Raw genomic sequence first — 21,697 nt, 5'->3', positions numbered from 1 at the left:
AGCCGTGGGGCTCAATGGGCTGGAGCAGAGTAAGGGAGGCAGTGGGGGAAGCCGTGGGGCTCAATGGGCTGGAGCAGAGTAAGGGAGGCAGTGGGGGAAGCCGTGGGGCTCAATGGGCTGGAGCAGAGTAAGGGAGGCAGTGGGGGAAGCCGTGGGGCTCAATGGGCTGGAGCAGAGTAAGGGAGGCAGTGGGGGAAGCCGTGGGGTTCAATGGGCTGGAGCAGAGTAAGGGAGGCAGTGGGGGAAGCCGTGGGGCTCAATGGGCTGGAGCAGAGTAAGGGAGGCAGTGGGGGAAGCCGTGGGGCTCAATGGGCTGGAGCAGAGTAAGGGAGGCAGTGGGGGAAGCCGTGGGGCTCAAGTATGTGTGTGTGTGTGTTTGTGAGTGTGTGTGCGTGTGTGCATGCTAGGGCTGACACAGTTAGCCTAGAACCGTGTAACCGACACTTATGAATGAAGACCGTCATTGAAATATAATAAAATAACCTTTTTTTTTCTTTTTTTTTTTGCGAAACTAACAGCTGACTGACTGATGGCCGGTCAGTCTTGTGGTTGAGTCCGTTTCTGCTGTAACATGGACTCTATAACTTAATTGCTCCTTGCTGAAACAAGCAAAGTGTTTAGCAAACAAGTTTTTAGTTGCCCAGCTCAAGGTTTCCCAATGTCAGCCCTGGGGGCACGTTTTGGGTTTATCCCTAGCACTACACAGCTAATTCAAATAATCAAGGCGTGATGATGTGTTGGTTATTTGAATCAGCTGTGTAGTGCTAGGGCAAAAACCAAGACATGCTCCCAGGGGAGGGGGGGAGGGGCCAGGACCGAGTTTGGGAAACCCTGGGCTAGGTAATGCATGGCCTTCTGAGTGGCGCAGCGGTCTGAGGCACTGCTTCTCAGTCCTAGAGGCGTCACTACAGATCCTGGTATGATCCTGGGCTGTATCACAACCTGGTGTGATCGGGAGTCCCATAGGGCAGTGCACAATTGGCCCAGCGTCGTCCGGGTTATGGGAAGGGTAGGCCGTCATTGTAAAATGAGAATTTGTTCTTAACTGACTTGCCTGGTTAAATCAAAACTTGAAATAAATTCCTCCCTCCCTGCAGCACAGGCAGTCAGTTTGTTTTTACTCTGGACAGCTCTGACTTAGAATTTGTTCTTAACTGACTTGGACAACTAAAAATACCTAGGTGTCTGGTTAGACTGTAAACTCTCCTTACAGACTCATATTAAGCATCTCCAATCCAAAAATTAAATCTAGAATTGGTTTCATCCTTCAAAGCATCCTTCACTCATGCTGCCAAACATACCCTCATAAAACTGACCATCCTACCGATCATCAACATCAGTGATGTCATCTATAAAATAGCCTCCAACACTCTACTCAACAAACTGGATGCAGTCTATCACAGTGCCATTGGTTTTGTCACCAAAGCCCCATACACTACCCACCATTGCGACCTGTACGCTCTCGTTGGTTGGCCCTCGCTTCATACTCGCCGCCAAACCCACTGACTACAGGTTATCTACAAGTCTCTGCTAGGTAAAGCCACGCCTTATCTCAGCTCACTGGTCAGCATAGCAGCACCCACTCGTAGCATGCGTTCCAGCAGGTATACAGTATCTCACTGGTCACCCCCAAAGCCAATTCCTCCTTTGGTCGTCTTTCCTTCCAGTTCTCTACTGCCAATGACTGGAACGAACTGCGAAAATCTCTGAAGCTGGAGACTCATATCTCCCTCACTAGCTTTAAGCACCAGCTTTCAGAGCAGCTCACAGATCACTGCACCTGTACATAGCCCATCTGTAAACAGCCCATCTATCTACCTACCTCATCCCCATACTGTATTTATTTATTTATTTTGCTCCTTTGCACCCCAGTATCTCTACTTGCACATTCATCTTCTGTACATCTACCAATCCAGTGTTTAATTGCTATAGTGTAATTACTTCGCCACCATGGCCTATTTATTGCCTTAACTCCCTTATCTTACCTCATTTGCACTCACTGTATATAGACTTTTTTTCCCTACCATATTATTGACTAAGTTTTTTTATTCAATGTGTAACTCTGTGTTGTTGTATGTGTCGAATTGCTATGTTTTATCTTGGCCAGGTTGCAGTTGCCAATGAGAACTTGCTCTCAACTAGCCTACCTGGTTAAATAAAGGTGAAAAAAAATAGTGTGTTTGCAATGAAGGCAGTAGAAGACATTTGACTTGAAGATTAAGAATAACAACCCCCCCCCTCACCCCAAAAAATAGCCTAAAGTGTTGACTACTCAAAGAATTTACAAGTCTTGACTTTTGCCTGAAATCTTTGGTGTAATTTCTTTATTTTATTGACAACATGGTGGTGCCTTCAACATGCTGTTGTATCGACACGCTATGTGTCCTTTAAGTTTGAATGTGGGGGTTAACTGCTTGAATGGGAATTAGTTAAGGCCTGTGCACCTGAATGAACAAGGAGAGCTACCTATCGTTGAGTGGATGTAGTGTGGTCGACAGAGTGAAATAACAGTACCTGAGAGCGCCCATGTGTGTTAGCAGCACAATTAAACAAAGGCCTAACAAAGACCTACGTTTAGCTTTGGGTCCGTCAGCTGCGCCGTGTTCAAGCGGGTGCTAACATGGCGTTGTGTTTGACAGTCTGTTTAATGTGCCTGCCAGCCGTCCCATGCGCTGTAGGCTATGCATTCTGCTTCCGTGCACAAATTGTTCCCCACGCACATGAACTTCCCCCATAATACACAGCATAAAGAAAAACCCTGGCAATAAATTACCATTATTCAATTATGAATGCTCCTATTATTTACGGCTGTTTTTAAAGAAATGTAAATGAACCTTGAGTCTTGAGGTAATGAATTTGATTACACTGGCATATATAATGTAAGGGTATTTGAGAATCAAAGGCATATTTTCTTTTAAGATGTTCCCCCGCATTGGTAATGAAGACGGGGACTAAGCAGTGTGTTGCATTTTAAAAGAGGATAATTTCTATTGTTTGGGGAATATTTGTAATCATTCCGCAGCGTGACGAGTTAGTTTGTTTGTCTATTTTTTAATGACTTTTTTGTTGTGGGTATTCCATTTGGAAACCAGCCAGGATTCATAACGTTATTCCATTTAATCCAACCGTTAATTTCACAATTGACAACCATTTCGTACGGCTCCTAAACTCACATTAACATAACTCATTGGATTTCACATCAAATCAAACATTACCACTGCATCAACTAACCAACAAACAAACTACTTTCTCAGGCCACCACAGTATAGTTTAACACGTCTTTTCCTGAGTTGACAGACAGACAAAGAGAATTGGTTGGTGATGGTGGGTTTAGCCTATACAGTAAAAGCTTGTTTGGAGATGCAATCATCTAGAATTTTGTTAATAAAGCCGGACCAGTTGTGTGGTGCCCGAGGGCCCGGCCTACTAATCCTGAGACAGGCAGAGTGAGTAGTCTGCGGCTCGGGCTTGCCAGCATCCCTTAGCCCTGGTTGAGAGCACAGTGCTTTATGGGCTGAATCCATTCTCTCCCAGGGACAGGCAATAGTGTAAATACTGCTCAAATTGAACCATGCTTTCTCAGGCAGCCATTTTGTTTTCATTAAGCCCCATTATAAACTGTCTGACCAGACTGAGGCTGCTCAGCACTGAGGTGTGATGGAGTGAGTGTGTGGCTAGTGCTGTGAGAAGCTCTAGCTACACTATACAGTGCCTTTGGAAAGTATTCAGGCCCCTTGACCTTTTACACATGTTGTTACAGTACAGCCTTGTTCTAAAATGGGTTAAATAAAACAAATTTCTCAGCAATCTACACAATATACCCCATAATGACATCACAATGCCCCATAATGACAATCACAATACCCCATAATGACATCACAATACCCCATAATTGCAAAGCGAAAACAGGTTTTTTTAAGCGATTTGTCTACACAAATAATATTTTTGGAAAAACTGAACATTTGCTATCTAACTGAGAGTCTCCTCATTGAAAACATCTGAAGTTCTTCAAAGGTAAATGATTTTATTTGAATGCTTTCTTGTTTTTGTGAAAATGTTGCATGCTGAATGCCAGGCTTAATGCTATGCTAGGCTATCAATACTGTTACACAAATGCTTGTTTAGCTATGGTTCAAAAGCATATGTGTGTTTTTGTCTCATCTATGGTTTTGTATTTAGGTCTATGGTGGAAAGGTATATGGTGGAAAAATATATGGTGGAAAATATATGCCCATATATGTACGTATAAGTACATATATGTCACATATAAACGAATTGGCCTTTCATATATGTGACACATATTTCTGCATGTACAGTATATGTATAATACTTATATACTTATATACTTATATGCTCATATATGTGACACAAAGTGTTACAATTTGTATTACATACAGTTGAAGTTGGAAGTTTTCATACACTTAGGTTGGAGTCATTAAAACTCATTTTTCTACCACTTCACAATTTTTAAAAGTTTTTATTATTATTATTATTTTTAGTTTTACCCCTTTTTCTCCCCAATTTCGTGGTATCCAATTGTTTTTAGTAGCTACTATCTTGTCTCATCGCTACAACTCCAGTACGGGCTCGGGAGAGATGAAGGTTGAAAGTCATGCGTCCTCCGATACACAACCCAACCAAGCTGCACTGCTTCTTAACACAGCGCCATCCAACCCGGAAGCCAGCCGTGTGTCGGTGGAAACACACAGAAAATGGTGCCCGGCCCGGCTCGGCCCGCCGCAGGAGTCGCTGACATCAGTCAGGAAATTTCATCTTGGTCGCAAACAGTTCTTCCAAATGGACAATGACCCCAAGCATACTTCCAAAGTTGTGGCAAAATGGCTTAAGGACAACAAAGTCAAGGTATTGGAGTGGCCATCACAAAGCCCGGACCTCAATTCCATAGAAAATGTGTGGGTAGAACTGAAAAAGTGCATATTTATATCAACAAATCTCAGTATACATTGGCGCGTTAAGTTCCAAAAACATCCGGTGATATTGCAGAGAGCCACATCATTTTACAGAAATACTCGTTATAAATGTCGATGAAAATACAATTGTTAGACATGGAAATATAGATACACTTCTCCTTAATGCAACCACTGTGTCAGATTTTTAAAAAACTTTACGGAAAAAGCAAACCATGCAATAATCTGAGTACAGCTTTCAGACAACAAAGCAGTCAAAAAGATATCTGCCATATTGGGTAGTCAACAGAAGTCAGAAATAGCCTTATAAATATTCACTTACCTTTCATGATCTTCATCAGAATGCACTCCCAGGAATCCCAGTTCCACATTAAATGTTTGATTTAGTTCAATAATGTCTATAATTTATGTCCAAAGAGCTTCTTTTGTTAGCACGTTTGGAAAACAAATCCAAAGTAATGAAGTGCGTTCCCTAGTTGCAGACAAAATGTCAAAAAGTTCCGTTCCTGTCCGTAGAAACATGTCAAACGATGTATGGAATCATTCTTAATATTTCATGTTCCAACCGGAGAATTCCTATGTCTGTAGAAAAGCAATGGAATGAGAGATACCTCTCATGTGAATGCGCATGGTCAGAGCATGATCAGCTCATGGCAGACCTGACTCAATTCCCGTATCATTCGGTCCCATTTCACAGTAGAATTCTCAAACAAGTTTCTAAAGACGGTTGACATCTAGTGGAAGCCTTAGGAAGTGCAACATAACCAATATCCCACTGTGTATTCAATAGGAGCTGGGTTGAAAATCGACCAACCTCAGATTTCTCACTTCCTGTTTGGATTTCTTCTCAGATTTTTGACACAGACATCATTCAAACAGTTTTAGAAACTTCAGAGTGTTTTATATCCAATACAAATAATATTATGCATATATTAGTAACTGGGACTGAGGAGCAGGCCGTTTACTCTGGGCACCTCTGGGCTCCTTTCATCCAAGCTACTCAATACTGCCCCTGCATTCATAAGAAGTTAGAAGCAATCTTTTTGTGTCAGCAAAGCAAGGTAGAGCTAACTAGCTATGTCAATAAACTAGCCAGCTAACGTTACAACAGTAAGCTAAGCATCTAATCAAGTTGAAGTCACTGCACTATAGAGCAAAGTCCTTGCATATATAATTTTTACTTTGTTTTTATTTTCTCGCAATGGCAAACTATTAAATTACTGTCACAACATTTGTAATAATTTAACTAGATATTCTGCTTATTTCATGGAGTGTAATACGAGAGTGCAGTGATATCAAAATGTAAGAACTATGTTTTGATCTTTTGAATGGCGGTTGCTCAATATTCAAATTTGAATATGAGTTCCATGTCCTAGAACACCGATTGGTTGAGGGAGGAGTGTCACATAGGAGTGACACAATCGGACGTAAGACGTTGGAGTGTACCCATGAGTTTTCCAGCTACATTTCCAGGTTTAGAGCTTCCAACCCTGTTCTATTCATTCTATTTCTATGCCCCCCACTCTAGTCTGTTCGTGGATGTGTGTGAGTTTAACCCCAAAAATGCCTCAGGCAGTGTCAGTGGCATTAGCACTTCATTTGCTCTGGAGTGGCAGCAGTGGGCTGACCCAGTGATCCTGTGTGTAAACAGAGTGCTGTGACTCCCTCAGTCCAATATCCCCCCCGCACCAAATAAGGAAGACGCAGTCAGAGCTCAGCCGAAAGCTGAAGTGAAGAATGGACAAAGAGAAAGTGAAAGAGGGAGAGAAAGAGGGTGAGTCATTGAGATAGAGAAATAGAAAGAGAGAGACAGAGAGGGAGAGAGAGAAAGAACAAGATAGATAGAGGGAAATGTTATTGCTTACGGAAATGCACACAGTTAATCGCTTCCTGTGTGCGATCTAGTAATGTGATGGTCGATTATTATCTTCCACTCATATTCCCTGGGGGGGAAGGTCCCATTTCCTCTAAACAGACCACACCCCTTGTTGTTAAAGTACTGAGGCAGGTTGAACAATACAAGGGGTCTCCTCCCAACAATAAGAGGGTATCCTCCCACACTAACAATACGAGGGTCTCCTCCCAACAATAAGAGGGTATCCTCCCACACTAACAATACGAGGGTCTCCTCCCAACAATAAGAGGGTATCCTCCCACACTAACAATACGAGGGTCTCCTCCCAACAATAAGAGGGTATCCTCCCACACTAACAATACGAGGGTCTCCTCCCAACAATAAGAGGGTATCCTCCCACACTAACAATAGAGGGTCTCCTCCCACACTAACAATACAAGGGGTCTTCTCCCACACTAACAATACGAGGGGTCTCCTCCCACACTAACAATACGAGGGTCTCCTCCCAACAATAAGAGGGTATCCTCCCACACTAACAATACAAGGGGTCTCCTCCCACACTAACAATACAAGGGGTCTCCTCCCACACTAACAATACGAGGGTATCCTCCCACACTAACAATACGAGGGTCTCCTCCCACACTAACAATACGAGGGTCTCCTCCCACACTAACAATACGAGGGTCTCCTCCCATACTAACAATAAGAGGGTCTCCTCCCACACTATCAATACGAGGGCAATCCTCCCACACTAACAATAAGAGGGTCTCCTCCCACACTAACAATACGAGGGTCTCCTCCCACACTAACAATACGAGGGTCTCCTCCCATACTAACAATAAGAGGGTCTCCTCCCACACTAACAATACGAGGGCAATCCTCCCACACTAACAATAAGAGGGTCTCCTCCCACACTAAAAATACGAGGGTCTCCTCCCACACTAACAATAAGAGGGTCTCCTCCCACACGAACAATAAGAGGGTCTCCTCCCACACTAACAATACGAGGGTTCTTCTCCCATACTAACAATACGAGGGATCTTCTCCCACACTAACAATAAGAGGGTCTCCTCTCACACTAACAATACGAGGGTTCTCCTCCCACACTAACAATACGAGGGTCTCCTCCCGCACTAACAATACGAGGGTCTCCTCCCACACTAACAATAAGAGGGTCTCCTCCCACACTATCAATACGAGGGCAATCCTCCCACACTAAAAATAAGAGGGTTCTTCTCCCATACTAACAATAAGAGGGTCTCCTCCCACACTAACAATAAGAGGGTCTCCTCCCACAATAACAATACGAGGGTCTCCTCCCACACTAACAATACGAGAGGTCTCCTCCCACACTAACAATACGAGGGTCTCCTCCCACACTAACAATACGATGGTCTCCACCCACACTAACAATAAGAGGGTCTCCTCCCACACCAACAATAAGAGGATCTCCTCCTACACTAACAATACTAGGAGTCTCCTCTCACACTAACAATAAGAGGATCTCCTTCCACACTAACAATACGAGGGTCTCCTCCCACACTAATAATACAAGGGGTCTCCTCCCAACAATAAGAGGGTATCCTCCCACACTAACAATACGAGGGTCTCCTCCCACACTAACAATAAGAGGGTCTCCTCCCACACTAACAATACGAGGGATCTCCTCCCTCACTAACAATAAGAGGGTCTCCTCCCACACTAACAATACGAGGGATCTCCTCCCACACTAACAATAAGAGGGTCTCCTCCCACACTAACAATACGAGGGTCTCCTCCCACACTAACAATACGAGGGTTCTTCTCCCATACTAACAATAATAGGGGCTCCTCCCACACTAACAATACGAGGGTTCTTCTCCCACACTAACAATAAGAGGGTCTCCTCCCACACTAACAATATGAGGGTTCTTCTCCCATACTAACAATAAGAGGGTCTCCTCCCACACTAACAATACGATGGTCTCCTCCCACACTAACAATAAGAGGGTCTCCTCCCACAATAACAATACGATGGTCTCCTCCCACACTAACAATATGAGGGATCTCCTCCCACACTAACAATACGAGGGTCTCCTCCCACACTAACAATATGATGGTCTCCTCCCACACTAGCAATAAGAGGGTCTCCTCCCACACTAACAATAAGAGGGTCTCCTCCCACACTAACAATACTAGGATTCTCCTCTCACACTAACAATAAGAGGGTCTCCTCCCACACTAACAATACGAGGGGTCTCCTCCCACACTAACAATACGAGGGGTCTCCTCCCACACTAACAATACGAGGGGTCTCCTCCCACACTAACAATACGAGCGGTCTCCTCCCACATTAACAATACGAGGGTCTCCTCCCACACTAACAATACGAGGGGTCTCCTCCCACACTAACAATACGAGCGGTCTCCTCCCACATTAACAATACGAGGGTCTCCTCCCACACTAACAATACGAGCGGTCTCCTCCCACACTAACAATACGAGCGGTCTCCTCCCACACTAACAATACGAGGGTCTCCTCCCACACTAACAATACGAGCGGTCTCCTCCCACACTAACAATACGAGTGGTCTCCTCCTACACTAACAATACGATGGTCTCCTCCCACACTAACAATACGAGGGTCTCCTCCCACACTAACAATACGAGCGGTCTCCTCCCACACTAACAATACGAGTGGTCTCCTCCTACACTAACAATACAATGGTCTCCTCCCACACTAACACAAAGGAGTCTGATCTCGAGAATTGATCTTGACTATCACCCAATCATATAGTGCCCTGTCACAGACCCACTGGTAATATTAATAGCAAAGCTGGCACAAATGATCCCCCCCCACCCCCACCCATTCCGCTGCTTGTGTATCAACGTAATGAATTCATAATCTCTATAGCCGAGGCTTTTGTAGATCTCTATCGCCGTGGAGATAAGAGAAGCAATAGCAGCTCTAATAGCTGTCAGTCTGTCTTCCCCTCTTTCTGTTTCTGACTCGGCCTCTCTCTCTCTCTCTCTCTCTCTCTCTCTCTCTCTCTCTATGTCTCTCTCTATGCCTCTATGTCTCACTCTCTCTCTATGTCTCTCTCTCTCTCTCTCTCTCTCTATGTCTCTCTCTCTCTATGTTTCTATGTCTCTCTATCTCTATGTCTCTCTCTATGTCTCTCTCTCTCTATGTCTCTGTCACTCTCTCTCTATGTCTCTCGCTCTCTATGTCTCTGTCTCTCTCTCTATGTCTCTATGTCTTTCTCTCTATGTCTCTCTTTATGTCTCTATGTCTCTCTCTCTCTATGTCTCTCACTCTCTATGTCTCGATGTCTCTCTATCTCTATGTCTCTCTCTATGTCTATCTCTCTCTGTCTCTCTCTCTTTCTATGTCTCTCTATGTCTATATGTCTCTATGTCTCTCTCTCTCTCTCTCTATGTCTCTCTCTCTCTCTATGTCTCTCTCTCTCTATATCTCTATGTCTCTCTATCTCTATGTCTCTCTCTCTCTATGTCTCTATGTCTCTCTCTCTCTATGTCTCTGTCTCTATGTCTCTCTCTCTCTCTCTCTCTCTCTCTCTCTCTCTCTCTCTCTCTCTTTCTCTTGCTTTCTCTCTCAATCAAATGGGGGCCTGTGTGTTTATGGGTGTGTGTGTGTATGCGTGTGTGTGTGTGTATGCATGTGTGTGTGAGAAAACTATCAAGCTAGCAGCAGTGGCCCCTGTACGCCTCCTGAGGAACAAAGCTATTGTATAGTAGAGAGCCAGACAGTTCTCAACTCTCTGTGCATCTATTTGCCAAGATGAAAGCCGTGCGGGTTTTTGTCAAAAAGATGAGAATATATTTGAGAGGTAAGTGTCGAGGAAGGGGAGCCCCTAGGGGACATCCGGCTGGTGGAGAAAAAAAAAAGTTTTATACATGGGGCCTTCGTTTTCTCCCTGAGTTGCCTGACAAACACTCCATCACAGGTGGAGTAAATAGTGCCGTACATGAACTCAAAAGTAACTCATGCTGCCAGAGCTGCTGCTACCTCTCAAGGGCCGGCTGTCATGTCTGTTTGTTTTTAATTGATGGGGCATTGCTATCAGAGGTCGTGGGGCTGTCTGTCACCCTCTGGGGAGTGATGGGGTGTTACTATCAGAGGTGGTGGGGCTGTCTGTCACCCTCTGGGGAGTGATGGGTTGGCTTGGGTGGTTGGAGTCTTTTAAAATTTTCCAGGCCTTCCCTTGACACCGCCTGGTATAGAGGTCCTGGATGGCAGGGAGCTCGGCCCCAGTGATGTAGGCTCCCGGGCTCCCAAGTGACGCAGCGGTCTAAGGCACTGATTCTCAGTGGAAGAGGTGTGAGTAAACAGTCCATGGTTTGAATCCAAGCTGTATCACATCTGGCTGTGATTGGGAGTCCCATACGGTGGTGCACAATTGGCCTTGCGTCATCTGGAGTAGGCTGTCATTGTAAATAAGAATTTGTTCTTAACACACCCCCTCGGTAGCACCTTGCGATTGAGGGCGGTGCAGTTCCAATACTGTAGAACAATTTAAGCATCTGAGGAGTCATGCCAAATCTTTTCAACCTTCTTCATGACTGTGCTGGTGTGAGAGGACCATGTCCTTAGTGATGTGGACATTGAGGAACTTGAAGCTCTCGAAGCACTCCATTAAAGCCCTGTCGATGTGGATGGGGGCGTGATCGCCCCTCCATTCCTCCCTGTAGGCCGTCTCCTCGTTGTCGGTGATCAGGCTTACCACATTGTGTCGTCAGCAAACAGGAGATAGAGAGAGAGTCGGAGAGAGAGAGAGAGAGAGAGAGAGAGAGAGAGAGAGAGAGAGAGAGAGAGAGAGAGAGAGAGAGAGAGAGAGAGAGAGAGAGAGAGTCGGAGAGAGAGAGAGAGAGAGAGAGAGAGAGAGAGAGAGAGAGAGAGAGAGAGAGAGAGAGTATAAGAGCACCCAGTGTAGTCGACTCAAAGCTGTGTCATGGATTGCCCATGTCAAGAAGTGAGTGTTCCTCTCTCCTTCCATGCACTAACCCACATGTCCCTAGCCCCAGTGAAATGTACTATGTTAAGCCTCCACGCCACCAGGGGAAAAGCGGTGTGCAGCTCTCCAAGATTTATCGGCTTGATTAAATTAGGCAACGGTGAATAAAGATATGGGGAAGGGGAAAAAACACCATCAAATCACACCAAATGATTTATTAAGTGCTCATATTGATTAGCCCCCATTTGACCTTTTATGGTGTTACATATCACACCATGTTTAAAACACAGAGTACTGAAGGGAGGGGGGGAGGGGGAGAATCACACTGGTACTTTGTCACAGAGTGTACACTAGAGATGGGTCCCAATCCATTATGGGTGGCAGGTAGCCTAGCAGTTAAGAGCATTGAGCCAGTGACCGAAAGTTTGCTGGTTTGAATATCTGAGCCAACTATCTGTTGATCTGCACTTGAGCAAGGCTCCTGTAAATCGCTCTGGATTAGAGTGTTTGCTAAATTACTCAAATGTGAGCATTTTTTTTATCTGGCCCCTTGAAATGTTCACTACACAAATACAGTACAGACTCAAATTGGAGGACTGTCCTTTTTAGTGTTGACCCTCCCAAACTTGCATGGCAGGTCTACCCTTATTCTGTTTTCTGGGCCAATCAATTTAGGTTGGCAACAGCCTAAAGACTAATAAACACAAGTGTTCACATAATTAGATTTGAAGTTGTTCATTATCAATTATAATAGATTAGGATAGAGCCTAAGGCCAAACGATGGAGGCTAACTTGTATTTGTAGAGGATGAACCAGTCATTCATGCATGCTAACTGGAGTTCAGGCAGGGGATCAGTAACAGCTGATTTGAAAACAACATTATTACATCACTAATGTATTTCAGCCAAACTCTCCCTTTATAGAGTGTTTAAAAAGCTGTCATTTATTGACAGAGACAACACTTTAAAAAAAATGTGGTTTTGAAATAGCCTAGGGACTGATTAATGAGGTTTGCACCTCTAATAACGCTATGAATTCTTAAATCAGATTGCAACTACTGTACTGCGTCTATTCTATACGTTTCAGAGTAAGGTTAAGAACATTGGTTAATTAATGATCACTATTTCTACGTTACATCGACCGCTACCCTTCAGCCCCCACCCTCTCCTGACCCAGGGTTTCTACATGGGGTCGACTGTGAACGTTTCCAATAACGTTCGACCCCAAATCCTCATCTGTTCCGTCTACGAGCGGTAGGTAACGTCAGCGCAGAGAGGCAGTACAGTTTTTTTTAGGAGGTAACTCGACTAGGGGGGCACTCGACACCCATCTCCCCAACCCCAGTCGAATGAGGTGGATTTAGGAAGAAAATAATCCATACCTGCGACGTGGAGATAAAACACAGCAACAAACAAATACGCATTTTTAAATGATCGCACGGCTCGGGTTTTAGTTCCATTGTGGCGATCAACAAAGGGAATGATGTGAAAACAGAATACAGACTTGCGAAGGGCGTGATTTATAGCGGTGGTTTGCCCCGTATAAAAGCGACTACGTTTTTTACACAACTGACATTTTTGATTATTCTTCAGTTTGTTTTTATTTCATGGATGAAAAATAAGCCTTTTTGGAGGAGAAATTGAATTGTAAATTGTCCCCCATATGCCCCCCATAAACAAACTCGGAGGGGGGGCAGTATAATTATTATTTTTTTTTTACATCTCACGCCACTCAAGTAAGTGTTTACTATTTTCTTTCTAACGTTTTTACATAAATATAAACGAACATGTAGTTGTTTGATACAAAGTTACTATTCATAGGCTGTAAACATTTTCCCACGTAGGCTACAACGTAATGTTACTTGTATCCCGCAGATGGCTTTGTTCAACTTCACAAAACGAATACTATTTAACAGACTTAATTCATGCGGTATGGAGAAGTTGTATTACAACTGAATAATTACAGCAAAACATTTCAACCATAATTAGAAAAGTAATTCGTGTTTTATTTTATTTTACTCATTCTCACAGTCAGCAACACATTGGATACGAATAAAGCTACAATGTTTCAGTATATAGCCAAGCCTTTTAAATGTATCGAGATAATTGATACAATAAAATATTTGATGATGACTATTTTTGGTTTATAGCTTTAGTCTGTCTGTGTAGGCTAGTTAAATGCATTCTATTTTAAGGTGTGTTTGTATTGCAAACAACCATTTCAATACGACGAGGCGCAATTGGTGTCTTGTGCTCCAAGGACGACCAATCTGGCAAGACTGTTGTTATGTCTGTTATTATGTTAACGATGTGTTTCTTTTGAGATGAGCTAGATTGTAGGAGCTACTATTGACGCGTGGTTTGGGGGTGATTGTTATAATTGTCATTGGGCATACAGTATGTAGGCCTGTCCCAAATTAGAGTATAGTTCAGACAAAGATTGAAGCTGAGCTGTTGAGCTGTCATTATATCATTCTATGACATCAGTTCAATAAACTGGTGAAGAGGCAGTGAACTTCAGCTGATGCATACTGTGCTAGGTTGTTTATTACACGGTTAAGGTGCCCACTGGCAGTGCTGAATGATCCTGTTTTATGTAGGATTAATCGAAATTTGAATCACAATTGGACTTTTTTGCATCTAAGCACCTTTATTTAAATATAACCACCATCCTCTAGTCCAGGGGTGGGCAATACCAGTCCTCAAGGGCCTGATTGGTGTCACAGTTCTGCCCCAGCTAACACACCTGACTCCAATAATCACCTCATCATGATCTTCAGTTTAGAATGCAATTTGATTAATCAGCTGTGTTTGGTAGGGATAGGGAAGAAGTGTGACACCTATCAGGCCCTCGAGGACTGGAGTTGCCCACCCCTGTTCTAGTCTAATGCAACGATAGCGGGTTCACAAAATACATATATTGATGTCTATGTCAACTAAAAAAACATGCAATTGGCCATTATTGTTTTCTCCCAGGCAATTTATATTGTGAGTTTTGTTATGCTATCATTCGTGTAGTTAAACATTACATCTTGGTGTTGGCTAGAATAAAATAAACAAATTTGTAATGATGAGATCCACATGTCGATTGTCAGAAAAGAGAAACGTGGCGTCCTTCAGAGTAATTGGACAACACCTCACATGTAAAGAGGCACATATCAACTGTGTCCAGCATCCTTAATGTCACTTTAATTGAACTATTTATCACCACTGATCTTCGTCAGATGCTAGAAAGGGAAGCAGAGGAAAACACACGGAAGAGGAACGCTGCCAGGCAGGCAGAGGCAGTTAGCTGAGACCAGAGGATGTCACAGGCTTTGATAAACAAATCAATGCATTTGACTGACAAGCCCATAAGGAGTTGAAATGAATAGAATTTTGTAATTGATGTAAACATTTAATCTGAAAACCTTTTGATTCCACCAAAGCCTTGGGGAGGGTTGGTTTTTTTTCTCACTTGGAAGTGAAAAAGTTAATTGAATTATTCCCCCGTATATGATTTTTGTACAAATGTATTTGTAGGTGTCCCCCCGAGGGTTTTGAAATTAATTTCCTCGCAATTATTACGTTCTAATAATTGTTTTCCTCTTTCCACCTCACTTATCCATATGGCGCTTTTTATAAATGTATGCAAAGGATCAAAGGAGGTGATTCCAGACTCTAGTCTTCAGGCCCGCTGTCAGAGTAAATAGTAATTTCACTAAACATTTAACTTTGAAGATTTTCAACTTTCTGCCTCTCACATTGAGGCCTGATTTAGAGGCTCACACGAGGCAATGGGTCTTATTACCCTAGATTGCAGGACTTTCATGTCGCTCCACTTCGTCAAACAATTTTAAAAGAAAATAATTTTATAGACCATTTAATGCAGTGCTTGGCCTAAGTGTTTTTCTATTGGGTGCTTCTTACCACGTAGTGCCATGTTGATTGCATTTGAAACCAAATTAGATCAATTTAGGTGACATCAAGGGTTTTCCAATTAGCCACGCTGCTCATCGACTTCAGACGCCATGGTAACATGGAGCATTAATAGCAGCTGCACCAGAGGACTCCATCGTGTTATTAGGGACCAGAGGACTCCATCGTGTTATTAGGGACCAGAGGACTCCATCTTGTTATTAGGGACCAGAGGACTCCATCGTGTTATTAGGGACCAGAGGACTCCATCGTGTTATTAGGGACCAGAGGACTCCATCGTGTTATTAGAGACCAGAGGACTCCATCGTGTTATTAGAGACCAGAGGACTCCATCGTGTTATTAGAGACGAGTGGACTCCATCATGTTATTAGAGACCAGAGGACTCCATCATGTTATTAGGGACCAGAGGACTCCATCATGTTATTAGGGACCAGAGGACTCCTATCGTGTTATTAGAGACCAGAGGACTCCATCATGTTATTAGGGACCAGAGGACTCCATCGTGTTATTAGAGACCAGAGGACTCCATCGTGTTATTAGAGACCAGTGGACTCCATCGTGTTATTAGAGACCAGAGGACTCCATCGTGTTATTAGGGACCAGAGGACTCCATCGTGTTATTAGAGACCAGAGGACTCCATCGTGTTATTAGGGACCAGAGGACTCCATCGTGTTATTAGAGACCAGAGGACTCCATCGTGTTATTAGGGACCAGAGGACTCCATCGTGTTATTAGGGACCAGAGGACTCCATCGTGTTATTAGGGACCAGAGGACTCCATCGTGTTATTAGGGACCAGAGGACTCCATCGTGTTATTTGGGACCAGAGGACTCCATCATGTTATTAGAGACCAGTGGACTCCATCATGTTATTAGAGACCAGTGGACTCCATCATGTTATTAGGGACCAGAGGACTCCATCATGTTATTAGAGACCAGAGGACTCCATCATGTTATTAGGGAGAAGGAGAGAGAGGGATAGAGAGATGAACCAGTGGACTCCATCATGTTATTAGAGACCAGAGGACTCCATCGTGTTATTAGGGAGAAGGAGAGAGAGGGATAGAGAGATGAACCAGTGGACTCCATCATGTTATTAGAGACCAGAGGACTCCATCGTGTTATTAGGGAGAAGGAGAGAGAGGGATAGAGAGATGAACCAGTGGACTCCATCATGTTATTAGAGACCAGAGGACTCCATCATGTTATTAGGGAGAAGGAGAGAGATGGATAGAGAGATGCAGCAGTGGCTCGTATCGTCGTTGAGGGAGGAGACCTTTTAAGTGGTTGTTAATGGAAAGTGTTGATCGTGACTTTCATCTACTTGCTGTACATGAGTGGTATGAGTGGTTTGTGACTCAACCCATCGTCAGGATCTTGGATCATAGACAGTAGCCTCTATTCAAACTGCCCAAAAAGAGGGTAGAAAAACAGACAATATTCCATACACTACTTACTGCTTATATCTTTCCACCTTTCCTCTCCTGTGCTGTGGCCACAGGGGATAAGAGATTAGAGCTGTGGAATTATTGACCGATTCGCTCAGACGTGTTCCCCTGACTCCGAGTCCGAATCAGTAGATTGGCCGTGGCAACAGCCCTCTGTCAGAAGTGAAAAACAGCCTCTGAGATTCCCTAAAATTATATTTACACATGGGTTCCCCCTGAGCACAAAGGATGGCCCAGAACAAGCAGCGCTCGCTTTAGGGGTGCCGTTGGGTCGGAGCCCGGGACCAGATTTATGGGTGCCGTTGGGTCGGAGCCCGGGACCAGATTTGGGGTTGCCTTTGGGTCGGAGCCCGGGACCAGATTTAGGGGTGCCGTTGGGTCGGAGCCCGGGACTAGATTTAGGGGTGCCGTTGGGTCGGAGCCCGGGACCAGATTTAGGGGTTCCGCGGGGTCGGAGCCCGGGACCAGATTTAGGGGTGCCGTTGGGTCGGAGCCCGGGACCAAATTTAGGGGTTCCGCGGGGTCGGAGCCCGGGACCAGATTTAGGGGTGCCGTTGGGTCGGAGCCCGGGACCAGATTTAGGGGTGCCGTTGGGTCGGAGCCCGGGAACAGATTTAGGGGTGCCTTTGGGTCGGAGCCCGGGACCAGATTTAGGGGTGCCGTTGGGTCAGAGCCCGGGACCAGATTTAGGGGTGCCGTTGGGTCGGAGCCCGGGACCAGATTTAGGGGTTCCGCGGGGTCGGAGCCCGGGACCAGATTTAGGGGTGCCGTTGGGTCGGAGCCCGGGACCAGATTTAGGGGTGCCGTTGGGTCAGAGCCCGGGACCAGGGGTCGGAACACGGGACCAGATAAGACAGGCAGTAATGGAACTCAACATGATTGATCCATCTCACTCAAGGTTAAAGTCCATCTCACAGTTGGCTGCACGCCTGAGCTAGGCCGGGAGTCTCCTTTCTATCTCTGTCTGCTTTTCCTAAACCTGCCAACAGACAGATAAAGCTAAAGCTCTGTCCCTGCTTTGTACCCCACAACTTCCTCTTGTCTATCTGATGGCTCTAAAAGGACTTTGTGGACACACTACCAGGGTCTTGGCATCCCTTGCCCCCAGATACCGGGTTTACACCATAGGCACAACTTTGGTTTTAGAAGTGGGGTGGGACATGTACTCTATATATATTTTTTTTATCCAGTCGGATAAACACTCCAAACAGCCTACCTGACTGCTTGGAGGCGTCTGCATGGTCCTAAAGCACACCGTTGCCTGGTTTTGTATCACATTCCAATGATAAAACTGGGGGGGACAAAAATTAAATTTGAGAATGTGGGGTCCCTGTCCCCAGTGAACGTTGATTGTCTATCTGATAGCTCTACAGTGACTTTATGGACACACACCTCAGGGCCTTGGCATCCCTTGTCCCCAGATACTGGGGTTACACCAATGATTTGCTCCTGTTCTTTTGATGTTGATGTGTTGATACACTTAGAACACATTTGCTATCTAGAACCTAAAAGGTTTCTTCGGCTGTCCCGATAGGAGAAACCTTTGAATAAACCTTTTTGGGTTCCAGGTAGAACCCTTCTGAGTTCCATGTAAAACAATTTAAGCAGAGGGTTCTACATGGAACCCTCTGTTCTATCTGGAACCAAAAAGGGTTCGGGGACAGTCGAAGAACACTTTGGAACCCTTTTTTCTAAGAGTGTACAGTAATGCTTAATTCACTTTGTGGTAAGGAACCCCCTTCGTTTGACAGCTATTCCGGCTCTTCCCCTCCATCTCAATCCTCCGTCTTTATGGTTATGGAGTTAATGTGAACTGGTGTTTCATGGAGAGGTTGTAATTAACACCCTGTCTGGAATTAACCAGGCTGTTTGTCTTTCTCTCTCTCATGTCCCCTCTGATTCCACCACTGGACTGCTCTCTAGCTTGTTCAGTGTGATTACCAGCTGCCGTCCCCAGATTGATGGCGCCTCCCCCTTGGGGCATCCTCAAAAAACAGGTTCTCTCAAGGAACTTCAACCAGAGTTATGACCCCTAGTTGTGGAGAGCCGCCGACACCCTATTCATACACCCCAATGGGTCATTATGGCAGGTTGGGATTGGCCCATTTATTCTCCAGTTAGGGTCCAGACCGGAAGGCTGATGTGTCACATTGAGCCATTGGCAGGGGGGGATTTGTGAAGTCAGTTTGAGTTGTGTCCTGGTGGAGTGCTGTAGTGGAGGAGGTCTTACAGTTCATTCTCAATCAATGCTGTTGATCGCCCCAACATGTTGATGGAAAAGGAATTTTAGGGAAATGGAGATGATTTTCTGAAACAGCAAAGGACACGTTTAAGAACAAGAGAAGATATACAGTGTATACACAGGTACACCTTTGTTTTCTGGTTTTCAAAATCAATTCTGCTAAGAGAGTTCTTTCTCCTCAGTCACTAACAGGAAACATACATATACTGTTAGTAGTGCTGAACCATTTGCGTTTTTTGATGTCACTTCGGTTTCAGTTTGATTATTAAACAAATAATCGCGGTTTTCGGTTACAATTATTTAAACAAAAAACATTAAATGCACTATGCATCATGTGGGTTGAATGCTAACAACAAAGAATAAAACAATACAAGTCCCATGACTAGCGACGGCCCATTTTCACTTATTAACCATCATTGTTCACATGACTTTACTTTAATCAAAATATTTCAGATATTGTGTATATTACATCTTGTTTTATTTGATGACTTTATTATTTTATTCCAAGTCATCATCTCATCTCTCAAGAACTGCTGCCTTCTATCAAAATCACTGTTTTAGTAGTAAATAAGGCATGCTTTTATGGCTCCTGAATACCAACTATCAATCACTTAGATCATGTATTTTCAGGCTCGCGAAAGCAACTGCTTTCTATCCCTGTCAATCACCAGTTCTCTCTTGTCTCCATGTCTTGTGCCGTACAGACCGGATAAGTTTAAGCGGGCGAGCAATGGATTATGGTCATTGTAGTTAATTCCCACGTTTTATGCGCTAAACTGTGTAGAATATTGGCCTGTTGGAAACTACAACTCCCTACTACATTGCACAGTTCAGGCTTGATCTGGTTTATCTCTACAGAAAGTGCACATGGAGCTCACAAAAGTATATACCTCACACACATGGTTATGTGCTTTAAAAAAAAAGGAGACACCTGTACCATGTCAGATATCTTTTTGAGTTTGCATCCCAATATTACATTTTATATACATCACAGAAGACTGAAATATAACAAAACTGTTTGACAAAGAAACACAATGTTAATTCATTTGGAAATGATGAAAAAAAGATGAATAACATTCCACCCATGAAGGCCACTAGTTCATTTGACTGCAGAAAAGGGCTACGGCACAACGTCTCACTTGAATTAGACCTTTTGTTTCACATTTCCATTAGCAATGCATGAGGTTCACTAGAAGGCCAAAATGTGACCTTATAAATAAGGATTTTTTCCCCCCTCAGCTTTAACATTTCAGTGCTATAGAAAGTGGTAATGTTGATGTGTGTACATGCCCTGGGGAGCCCCATTCTGCGTCATTCTCCCGAAGAGAGTGATGCCAATAGGGCTTCAGGCTTGGGAGTGGGGCCACTGCTATACATACACATAAGAAGATAACTGTAGTAGATGGTTAGGTAGTTGGTTAGGTAGTAAGAACGCCTGCTCATTCCCGGGTGGGGGGACGTTTAAGCGGGGGGGGGGGGGCTGAAAAGGCCTGTAGGGGAGAGAAATGCAGAGAAAGGGGGAGAAAAAGAGCAAAAGAGGGAGATAGTGGTTTTCATGTGCTAAAAGCTGTTAATCCTCTGGCTTTTGTGTCTGAACAGAAAGCTCAGGACAAGATGGCTAGGCCCGGGAGCATTCAGAAGCCCTTCTTTTGTTGTCAGACTCACCCAAACCGACGGACATCTGGTAGGGGAAGCAGGGAATGGGGATAGAAATGGGGGGACTCTCAGCTGGTTGGGGATTGGGGGAGAAAGTGGGGAGGGGGAGGTGAAGGGGGTGTTGTCATAGAGAAAAGAGTGGAACGACCAATGGGAGTTGGCAGATAATTGATGGATGTCAGTAATTGTTTGTAGTTCAAGCATGAAAACATGGGCCTCTGGGAGGCTGGGGAGAGAGGGAGAGAGGGAGAGAAAGAGAGATGGGGGAGGACAACCGACCTGGCTGCTACATCCATCACTCAAGTCTGGCTAGGGTTAAACAGGAGTAAGTACCTTTCTGCCAAGTTTGTTCATCTCTGTGCATTGGGGATAAAGGGGCTATTCGTCCTGGTTAGGACGAATAGCATAGCGGTCTGGGAGGCCCTCTATGTGGTAACAAGTCAAAATGGGAGAAAGGCATGCAGACTTCTGCTATAATATCAAGCTTTATTCGATTTGCATGCAGATGCAGTTTTTCGTGTGACTGGATTTGAAAAGAGCATATACTCCAGTCTGGAAACCAAAATGACTCTGCACCACGATGTGTATAAAAGAGAGAGAGGAGGCGAGTTGAGATGCATTTTGTTTCCCCTGGTCTTTGCCGTGAATCACGAGCTTATCTCTTGGAAGCAAGTACACCTTTCAGAGGCGAAGAAG

At 44.4% G+C, this 21,697-nt stretch overlaps 1 protein-coding gene across 22 annotated transcripts in view; it reads left to right on the top strand.

The window, feature by feature from the left end:
• ptprsa (protein tyrosine phosphatase receptor type Sa) overlaps positions 1-21,697 on the top strand; it is a 449,805-nt gene that overhangs the window by 77,887 nt on the left and 350,221 nt on the right. The window contains exon 1 of one of the 22 annotated variants that reach the window (XM_046301070.1): positions 13,026-13,472. The exons of the other annotated variants lie outside the window; for them this stretch is intronic. The gene's annotated coding sequence lies outside the window, so the exon portion shown is untranslated. Of the gene's footprint in view, positions 1-13,025; positions 13,473-21,697 lie in introns of those variants that run through there. 22 annotated transcript variants of the gene reach the window in all.

The sequence above is a fragment of the Oncorhynchus gorbuscha genome, linkage group LG02 (assembly GCF_021184085.1).
Source record: "Oncorhynchus gorbuscha isolate QuinsamMale2020 ecotype Even-year linkage group LG02, OgorEven_v1.0, whole genome shotgun sequence".
NCBI lineage: Eukaryota > Metazoa > Chordata > Actinopteri > Salmoniformes > Salmonidae > Oncorhynchus > Oncorhynchus gorbuscha.
Note: the sequence above shows the minus strand (reverse complement) of the source record. Positions and strands in the feature narration are given on the sequence as shown.